This window comes from Physeter macrocephalus, chromosome 1 (genome assembly GCF_002837175.3).
Source record: "Physeter macrocephalus isolate SW-GA chromosome 1, ASM283717v5, whole genome shotgun sequence".
NCBI classification, from domain to species: domain Eukaryota; kingdom Metazoa; phylum Chordata; class Mammalia; order Artiodactyla; family Physeteridae; genus Physeter; species Physeter macrocephalus.
Genome location: NC_041214.2, coordinates 87,727,909 through 87,738,795, shown reverse-complemented (window position 1 = coordinate 87,738,795; position 10,887 = coordinate 87,727,909). Strand labels below are relative to the sequence as shown.

Genomic DNA, 10,887 nt, shown 5'->3' with positions numbered 1-10,887 from the left:
ATCTTCCCGGACCGGGGCATGAACCCGCGTCCCCTGCATCAGCAGGCGGACTCTCAACCACTGCGCCACCAGGGAAGCCCTGTGGCTTGGGATTTGATCCCATCCCCAACCCAGGTATAGACCCTGAATTGTTTAAGCCAAATAACATTTCCTATCCCACTGGCCACACTAATTGGTTCAGGGTTGGGTGCATGACACGCTGGTCTGATCAGAGGAACTAAGAAAAGTACCGATAAAGGTGAGTCTTGGCCCTTCTCTTCTCTGCCAGGCTTGGTGGGGTGAGGCTGCAGGGGTGAGAGGGTCATCATTCCTTTGCTGGTATTAATAGTCTCTCCCACCTTTGTAAGTATTCCTCTGTGTTGTGGTGAAAAATGTGTCCCCTGCACCTTCCTGAGGCTGACGAGCAGGTCTTACAGAAGTACTCCACTCTAACATTCCAGTCTCATATTCCCTGGCTTTGTCTGTATAAATTGGGAAAATCATGCAGTCTTTTGGTGAATAGCACACCTCCTCCTGCTTTACACTTCACCTTTAGGGACATGCTGGGACTTGAGTCTAATTGTAGGTCTAGAAGCAAAGGGAGTGGTGGGAGTGGGTCCTGAGGAGAAACAGCACTATCTTGCAAAGCAAGTGCTTTGGGGAGGCCATTACAGTTTCCAATGCAGGGTTAATCCCCTCAGATGCCAGTGGAAAGTCTGCCTCTACTGCTCGAAAAGTCTCACCAGAATTGAGGGACTCAGTGTCCCCATCTCTCTCAGGGTCTTCCCACTTGTCCTCATTCCAACTTTCAGTATCCCATCTCTTCGCAATCAGTGCCCTCACTTTAACAGTAGATACCACTGAGGCTGGGAATTCAATTTGCATTATAATTCAGCCACTCACAGAGTGAGATATGGGGTTTGTTTTTCCGGCAGCTTTTGGGTCATTTTATGAGGATCTTGAGCTGGGAATTTAAAGCCTTGAGCTTATCCTTCTCTTTTCCCAATTTGTCCAGCACAGGAACCACCAGCCAATCTCATTATACTATTTAGTTTGACTAAAATGTTCGAAGGTCACCCAGGAAATTTCCCTGGTGGTCCAGTGGTTAGAACTCGGCGCATTCACTGCTGAGGGCCTAGGTTCAATACCTGGTCGGGGAACTAAGATCCCACAAATCTCGTGGCATCGCCAAAAAAAAAAAAAAGTTCAAAGGTCATCCAAACCCTTGCCTGGAATATCCAATGGTGATATTTTTCATATCTCTAATATCATCACTCCATGGACTACCAGTACCCTCTTTACCACTTGAAATAGAGTCATTTGTGCCTTTAAATCTAATCAGACTACAGAAACAGTTCCAGCAAATCCAGGACCTATTCAGAAAACTCATCCTTAAGATTCTCTTCCTCTAGAACCACCTCCAGTACCAAAATCTGTCAGTCAGAGAAAGAGAATCAGTAGGAGACCTATATTAAGAAGATTTATTGCAAGGAATTGGCTTATGCATTTGTGGGGCTGGCTAGGTAAGTCCGAAATCTGCAGGGTAGGCCATTGGGAAGGGCAGGCTGCAACTTTGGGGCAGGAGGTCAAGCTGCAGTCCACAGTGGGAGTTTCTTCTTATTAGGAAAGCCTTGGCTGTGCTCTGAAGGCCTTTCAACTGATTGCAACAGGTCCATACAGATTATTATTAGAATAATCCCCCTTACCTAAAATCAACTGATTATGGACTTTCATGCATCTATAAAATACCTTCACAGCAACACTTAGATTAGTGTTTGACTGAATAACTGGGAACTCTAGCCTAGAAAAACTGACCCAAAAAACTGACCATCACACCCTAAATAATTCAGTGTTTGTAACTGTTTGAATTTTAGATCAATGGGATAATTCTTTATGTAACTCACTGATGATTTGCTTTTTTTCCCCAAAGTTCTGATAATGGTATTCACCATATTGTTCTCTGTAGCTGCAATTCCTTTCATTGCTATATGGTATTCCCTTGGGTGAATATACTGAAGCTTATTTACTTACACTTCTACTGTTGTTTATCAGCTAGGTTACCTCCAGGGGGTTACAAGATTTTTCTTTTTTATTCGTAATAATGCTGCTATAAACATTTGTATTCAAGAGTTCTCTGAAGTACATACCTAGAAATGGAATTCCTGAGTCATAGGGTAGGCAAAGTTTTTTATTTTTAAAAATTTCTCAGTTTTAATTTCTAATATGGTAAATAGCAATAGCTACAGCTCACATAAACAAAAGCTCTTTGGGGTCCTCAATAAATTTTTAATGGGATCTTGATACTAAAATGTTTAATATAAGCTGGGTGAGGGAATAAATCCCCATTAAAAAAGAGAAGTCAAGTCCCATTATCAAGAGAATAAGAAGGATGTATTTAAAATTAAAATGAAGAAATCAATGTTGTAGTTAAAGGAAGAAAGAATTCAGAAAGAAACAGAGATATTTTCAGTAAGATTAAGAAAAAAGGTGTTTTAGGCAAAAGATCCGTATGGGTGTGCACATTTTTAACTTCAAATAAGGCCAACTGTTTTCCAAAGGTTGCTACCAGCTAGCAGATAGTGTAGTGCCCCTGTTCCATATGCTCATTTATACTTGGTATTGTCTGACGTTTTGATTTTGTGAATCTCATAGGTATTAACATGCATTTCCTTGATTACTAATATGGTTAAACACCTTTTCTTTTTCTTTTTTGGCTGCGCCTTGAGGCATGCAGGATCTTAGTTCCCTGAGCAGGGATCGAACCTGTGCCCCCTGCAGTGGAAGCACAGAGTCCTAACCACTGGACTGCCTGGAATTCCCGAACACCTTTTCAAAAATTTGTGAAATGTTTCTTCTGTGGAATTCCTTTTGAACCATTGGCTGTCTATCTTTTTCTTACTCCGTATAGGAATTCTTTATATAGTCTTTATATTTATTGCATGACAAATATCCTTTTCTAGTTTGTGGCTTGTATTCTTAACTCATTTCTATTCCTAATATTGGTTACTTGTGCCTTCTTTTTGTTTCTTGATCATTGTCGCCAGAATTTTGTCAATTTTATGAATATTTTTTAAAAATAAACTTCTGGCTTTGTTCATCTTCTTTTAAAAATGTTTTCTTATCTATAGTTTTTTTTCTTCCTTTTACTTTTTTGGGTGTTTTTTTTTTTTTGATGTGGACCATTTTTAAAGTCTTTATTGAATTTGTTACAATATCACTTCCACTTTATGTTTTGGTTTTTTGGCCCCGAGGCATGTGGGATCTTAGCTCCCTGACCAGGGATCAAACCCACACCCCCTGCATTGGAAGGCGAAGTCTTAACCACTGGACCGCCAGGGAAGTCCCTTGGGTGTTATTTTGATATGGACACTTAGCTCATTAATTTTGAGACTTTAACTTCTGAGCTTATTAATTTTTGAGATTTTCTATGAGAAATATTTAAGGTTATATATTTCTCTAAATACTATATTAACTGCATCCCACAGGTTTTGTTATGTAATATTTTCATCAGCTCTTGTTTCTAAATATTTTCTAATTCCATTGTAATTTCTTCCTTGACTAATGCTTTATGGCTGAAGCAGTTGATTTTTTGATTAAGACTTTATTTTTTGGACTTCCCTGGTGGTGCAGTGGTTAAGAATCCACCTGCCAATGCAGGGGATATGGGTTTGATCCCTGGTCCGGGAAGATCCAACATGTCACGGAGCAACTAAGTCTGTGTTCCACAACTACTGAGCCCACGTGCTGCAACTACTAGAGCCCGTGCTCTGCAACAGAAGCCATCGCAATGAGAAGCCCATGCACCGCGATGAAGAGTAGCCCCGGCTCGCCGCAACTAGAGAAAGCCTGCGCACAGCAACGAAGACTCAACACAGCCATAAATTTAAAAAAAAATAAAAAAAAAAAATAAAGACTTTATTTTTTTAAAGCAGTTTTAGGTTCACTGCAAAATTGAGAAGGTATAGAGGTTTCCCACATACACTCAACCCCTATACATGCATAGCCTCTCCCATTATCAATCTCCCCTGCTAGAGTGGTACAGTTGTTACAACTGATGAACCTACATCTACACATCATTGTCACCCACATTCTTCCGTTTCCATTACTGTTTACTCTTGGTGGTGTACATTCTACGGGTTTGGTCAAATGTTTAATGACATGTATCCACAATTATAGTATTATACAGAGTATTTTCACTGCCCTAAAAAACTTCTGTGCTCTGCCTATTCATGCCCTCACCCCCAGCATTTAATTTTTAATGGTCCAGTTTTGTAGATATTCCACGGATGCTTGAAAATACCATATATTGGATAGTTATTGGATATAGAGTTCTATATATGTTCATTAGATCATGCTTGTTAATTGTGTTCCTCAAATCTTTTATGTCCTTTATGATTTTCTACTGCTTATTCACAGAAAATCACAGAAATGTGTGTTGAAATAGCTCATGAGATAGTGGTCTTGACTAATTTTCCATGTAATTTTGTCATTTCAGCTCATTTTTGAAGCTATATGATTATTTTTTTAATTGCTATACCGTATTGGAAAATTGAATATTTTATCATTATACAGTTATCTCTAATAAGTTTTTTCCCTTAAAATATTTTGTATCCTATAGCTATATGACCTTTCTTTTATTTAGTATTTACCTAGTACATCATTTTCCACCCTTTTACTTTCAAACTTTCTGTACATTTATACTTTCATGTGTCTCTTGTAAAGAACAAATAGCTAGATTTTGTTTACCCAGTCTGACAATGTTTGTCTTTAAAATGCAGCTTTAGTTCAAAATATTTAAATTTAGTGCAATTATTGATATATTTATTTCTTCCATCTTATACTGTGTTTTCTTCTTTCATGCCTTTCTATCTTTTGTTTCTAGTTCAAGTAAGTTCCTCTGTTCTATCTTCTATGTCCCTAATCATCCATTCAGCTGTATCTAATCAGCTGTTAAACCTATCTATTGAATTTTAAATTTCGATTTTTCATTTCTAGGGGTTGTTTGATTTTTTTCTACATCTGCTTCCTCTTTTGTCATATTTTCAAGGCTCTCTTTTATTTACTATATTATATTAAGGGTACTTATTTGATATGCTAGATCTGATAATTCCAACATCTAAAGTTTTTCTGGGGTCCAAATTCTCAGGGAAACTGCCTTTCTTGGATCCTGATGCAAATCGAATTGGGGTAGGGCAATCTCCCCTGAGAGTCTGTATCCATGAGCCTACCCTCATATAGGTTTTCAGCCTGAATTCACATGATTAGGCACTACCTCCCCCAAAAGAAGAAAATCCCTGGAGCCAATAATGTGATTAAAAATGATCCCACACTTACAATGCACACACAATTTTATATATATATATTAGGCTGGAACAAGAAATAGCCATGTTCTATACTACCCAAAGCAATCCACAGATTTAATGTGATCCCTATCAAAATGCCCATGACATTTTTCACAGAACCAGAACAAATAATCCTAAAATTTACATAGAAGCACAAAAGACCCAGAATTGCCACAGCAATCCTGAGGAGAAAGAACAAAACTGGAGGCATAACCCTCCAAGACTTCAGAGAATACTACAAAGCTGCAATAGTGAACATAGCATGGTATCGGCACAAAAACAGACATATAGATCAATGGAACAGAATAGAGCCCAGAAGTAAACCCAACACCTGTGGTCAATTAACCATCAAAAAAGGAGGCAAGGGGCTTCCCTGGTGGCGCAGCGGTTGCGCGTCCGCCTGCCGATGCAGGGGAACCGGGTTCGCGCCTCGGTCTGGGAGGATCCCACATGCCGCGGAGCGGCTGGGCCCGTGAGCCATGGCCGCTGAGCCTGCGCGTCCGGAGCCTCTGCTCCGCGAAGGGAGAGGCCACAGCAGAGGGAGGCCCGCATACCACCAAAAAAAAAAAAAAAAAAAAAAAAAAAAAAAGGAGGCAAGAATATACAATGGAGAAAAGAAAGTCTCTTCAGCAAGTGGTGTTGGGAAAGTTGGGACAGCCTCATGTAAGTCAATGAAGTTAGAACAAACCCTCACACCATACACAAAAATAAACTCAAACTGGCTTAAAGACTTGGGACTTCCCTGGTGGTCCAGTGGTAAAGAATCCGCCTTCCAGTGCAGGGGAGCTGGGGCTGTGGGCTGCCTCCTTTGAGGCACACAGACATCCAGAGGAGAGGGCTTACCCTAACAACATCAGGTTCTGTTAGCAAGGAGGAAGTGAGACAGAGGATCAGCTGTGTAGCTGCGTCATGTGTGTGGCTGCCATGACGCCAGGCTCTGATTGATGGCTTTCCTCCTTCTCTGACCATTTCTTCTTAGGTGCCTCTTCCTCTGTCCACTCCTGAAATGTCAGTGCTCCCTTCTCATCATCCACACTCTTTGGGTCATCTTATTTATTCTCATGGTTTCAATTTCCTTTTGATGACATCATAAATTGTTTCTTTTCTGAGCTTCAGATTTACTGATAATAATAATGAATACAAACAATAATAGAATTGCCATCTTTAGATACCTATTGCATCCCAGGCACAGTACATTATCTCATTTTACTCTCATCACAACCCTATAATTCTATTCTTATCCCTATCTTATAGATGAAAGAATAGGTTTAGAGAGATCAAGTTTTCTGCTCAAGGTTAACTGAACGAGTAGGCTAATGAATGTAGGAGTTGGACCCCGTCTGTTTGACTCCAGAACCCGGATCTACTTCCTGTTGGGCTTCTGCACCTCCCGCTAACACAGGGCAGCCGAAAAGAACGCATCATTTCCCCATGACCCAGCCCTCCCCCCATGTTCCCTGCAGCAGTGAGGGAACTAGTTTATCCAGTTATTCAGTCCAGGGACCCAGGGGTCATCTGCCATCTTCACGCCTTTTTAAAAAAAAATTATTTATTTAATTTATTTATTTATTTTGCCTTCATTGGGTCTTCGCTGTTGCACGCGGGCTTTCTCTAGTTGCAGCGAGCAGAGGCTACTCTTCATTGCGGTGTGCAGGCTTCTCATTGCAGTGGCTTCTCTTGTTGCAGAGCACAGGCTCTAGGCGTGTGGGCTTCAGTAGTTGTGGTGCACGGGCTTAGTTGCTCCACGGCATGTGGGATCTTCCCGGACCAGGGCTCCAACCTGTGTCCCCTGCATTGGCAGGCGGATTCTTAACCACTCCGCCACCAGCGAAGCCCCATCTTCACACCTTTTATGTGACACTAACTTTGCTTGCTAATCATCCTTTGAGTCCAGCACTTGTTCTTCATTCTTCACTGTCACTACCTAAGTCCAGGTCTGCTGTGACTGGGGTACATGTTGCCTGAGATTCCTCAGCCATAGGGGTGGCTGTGCAGGGACTTTAGATGGCTGGAGCCCCTGGGTTGGTTGCTTCTAGCTGCAAGCAGCCCTCTCCTTTATTACCCCAGTGTGTCATACAAAAGGAATCATTTTCTGTGTGTGCATAATGAGAAAAATATCCAGATGCAAGATCTAGAGTACATGGCACTCACCTCTCTGCTTTTCCTGCCCCCCAGACCTGCACCCACCCTCCTAACTGCAGCCAGAGAGAGTGCATTTCTTTCCTGTATAAAACCTCAGGGTGGGGGGGTCAGCCCCTCACCACCCTCAGGACCAAGTCCACATTCCTGACTGTGACTTCCATGGCTCTCCAAGGCCCCCAGCATCCTCTCCAGCCTCCACTCTCACCCCTTTGTGTACAGAGCTTGGTGCTCCAGAAACATTACGTTTTCCTGTAGTCTCCTCCTCTATTCTTTGCTCACATTGCTTCCTTTGTGGGATATGCTTATAATATGGAGGTTAAGACGAGCTTTGGCACTGAGTAGACCCGGTTTCAAATCCTTGCTCTGTCATGGTGAAAGAGCACTTAATCTCTCAACTCCAATGTATAATTTATCTGTAAAATGAGCATAACCTACCTCAGGGCTGTTGTGAAGATGGATTAAACAAACTGCCTGGACCCCCAAGAAGCTCTCCCTGACCCCATTTTGGCAGCACTCCGTGCCAGGCCTTGCACTGTGCTGTGCACTGATTGCTTCTCTGTACTGTCAGAGGACCCCCAATTCTGGGAGCCATTCGTATCCATCTCAGCGCCTTGAGCCCATCTGCATGGGACCACTGCGGGGCTAGGGTCAAGGATAGAGTCGGGGATCCCTGGAGGAGGTGGCAACGTAGCAGGGCATTGAGCTTAACAAGTGTGGGAGTTCTTCAGAAGGAGACCCCCGCTGCGCAACCAGCGTCTGGCTCCCCAGGCTGAGGCCACGCTGGAGGAGTGGTCCTGCTGGGTGTTCTAGGGGGGTGGAGCCAACAGCATGGAGCATGGCAACTACTCACCGAAACCCAATCAGTATGCAAGCCTGCTCATTTATGCCTATAAGCTCACTGAGCTGCCCAGCGGGGGTCCAAATCCTGCAAATCCCACATCCTCCAGTGGTGTCTGCAAGGATGAGGGAGAGAGAGGCTTTGGCATAAAGGGATAGCGCCCGGGACTGTGGAGATTCGACTGTGGAGTAGGGGAGGGGTTGACGATAACCACAGACAGGGGCATCCAGCGCGTGTGCGGGGGATGTCAGAGCTCAGGCAGCAGGGAGAGACCATCTCAGTGGCAGGGGTAGAGAGAAGCAGAAACCACTACACCGGGCGCGGGTTGGGGTGGGTGGGAAGGAAGGTGGGGAAGAGATCACATCAGTGGAGCGAGAGGACCGGAAGGTTGGGCAGAGACACTTGTCTTTCTGAGTCAGAGGGCCGGGGCTGGCTCTTGGTGCCCACCTTTCTCTGCCGCCCACTGTGTGCGTAGCATAGTGTCCTGGAGACACAACTGTGAATGAGCATGGTCCAGAATGGCAGTCATAGCATGTGGCTCATTCCAAGGCTTGTCTTTACCTTCAAACTTAAACTTCTTCCTGACAAAACTGCAGGGTCGTTGCTTTATGGGAAAGGGCGGCGGGCCCAAGGTTCAGTCCCTTCTCTGGATCCAGTCAGTATTCGGAGCAGGTTTTAAAGACTGCATGGGAGGAAGTGCTGTTGAAGGGGGCCCCTGCGCAGCAGCCGAAGGCGTCTTCTCTGGCTCACAACGCGCCAGGACCATGTCCCTCATGGACAAGGTCTTGTTCCAAACTCCGGGGTCCATCCCAGGGACAGAGAGTAAGAGTGGCTTCCCTGAGTCCATTTTCCTGTTTGGTGTTGCATTTCATCCTCACCTCGACCCAGAGCGCGGCAGTGAACCCTGCAGGGCGCCCCATCGTGGAAGCATTGCAATGTCTGTCCCTGATGCCTCCTTCTCTGGCTGCCCAAACGGGCCCATGTTTATCCTTTGATTAACAGAGAATGCAACACACGGCATTAAACATACATAAGGGAGAGTGGAAGAGAGTACGGTATCTCCATTAACTAGCATACATCATTTAACCATATGTGACCTCGCGGTTCCCACCTGGAAAATGGGAACTCGGCTCTGTAGCAGGGAGTTTCCAGGTGTTAATGATTTCGACAGTGGTTCCAAGTTTCCTGAGGTGAAGGCTTCTGGGGAGAAGGTACGGTGGGGGATGTCCTCCTTAAGGAAAACTGTCCTTGTCATATCGTGCATCCCACGCAAAGGCCGGGACAGCCACCAACCAGAGCGCCACAGGGTCTCCTGGAGCCTTGGTGACAGGGCTTTGGCTCTTGTCTGTGCCCCCATGTAACTCCTGGTCAGGGAGGCCATCCTCTCACCCTTCGAGAGGACAGGCCTGGCCCAAAGGGCACCCCATGAGACCGGAAGTGGCGATTCTTCTCCGGTACATGCGGACCTGTGCTCACAGGTTTCGGGCTCAGCACTTTGCAGCGTCTTTTGGCTTCATCTTCACAGGGACCCTGGGAGGTAGCATTATATTCCCATTTTATAGACGGGGAAAGTGAGGCTCAGTAAAGTGACGGAACCACCCAACAACACGGTAGTAGGAGAGGATTCAAGTCTAAGTCTCTGTCTGGGTCCAAAGCTAGTGCTCGAAAGTGGAGGATACCCACAGCCTCCCTTCCCCTTCCCAAGAAAACTGCGAGCTTCCTGTCTCCCCTAGGTTGGGGCCCGTCAGTGCATAGAGCCGGCAGATCCCGGTTTGAGGAAAGTTGCCCCCGAAAATGTGGAGGCCAAAGGTCCCTTGTTTGCCTCCCGAGTCTAGCTTCTGCTGGTCTCTGGGCAGCTAGCAAAGGTAGGAATGGAAACAATCCCCTTCCTCCCTGACCTTCCCTCCTTCCCCCTTGACCCCCATCAACTCTTCCCGAGCTGCTTGGGCGACTCACCGAGCGCTGCTCCGAGCTGCACCTGACCCGCTGGCGGCTTCCAGCCCCGCGAGAGCCCGCACAGGGGGTGGGTCCGGAGCCGCCCGACCAAAGGGCTGGAGCCGGGCGGCGTGTCCTCAGAGCGGCCGCCTCTCTGTCCGGTCCAAGGAATTAGGCAAGCCACGCAGTGCGCCAGGCGGGGCGGAGGTGTGGAGGAGAGGGCTGGAGACCAGCGCACCGGCGGGCGGGGCCGCCCAAGGCGTCCCTCGCAGTTCCAGCGAGGTGGGGGGGGTGGACGATGGAGGGTCCCCGGTGGCCCTTGGACCGTGGCACGCCGGGCAGCGTTTGGTCTCTCCCCTCCCCCCTTCCAGCTCTTCCCCCTAGCAGCCCCCTCCTTGGCGAGCCACGCCTGGTGAGCCGCCTTTTTAGCACGCGGGGCAATTAAGCAGAACATTTCTAGGCCATACTTCTTTGTCATTCAAAAGGAAAATTTCTGAGTTCTCTGTGGGTGGGGCTTGCTACGGCTAAGATGACCTGCTCTGTTGGTGGAGCAGGTCAGGGAGGACAGGCTCTGCGGGCCTGGTTTGGGAAGCCGCGCCGAAGACGCAGGGTCGGTTTCACCCGGACGCAGCTCCTCCTCTGCAGCTGCAG

At 46.0% G+C, this 10,887-nt stretch overlaps 1 protein-coding gene across 1 annotated transcript in view; it reads left to right on the top strand.

Moving 5' to 3' along the window:
• The window catches only part of NCBP2AS2 (NCBP2 antisense 2 (head to head)), a 16,237-nt gene extending 11,980 nt beyond the window's left edge, over positions 1-4,257 (top strand). Inside the window, exon 3 of the mRNA XM_028492586.2 lies at positions 3,610-4,257. The gene's annotated coding sequence lies outside the window, so the exon portion shown is untranslated. The remainder of the gene's footprint in view (positions 1-3,609) is intronic.
• Positions 4,258-10,887: the final 6,630 nt, after the last annotated feature.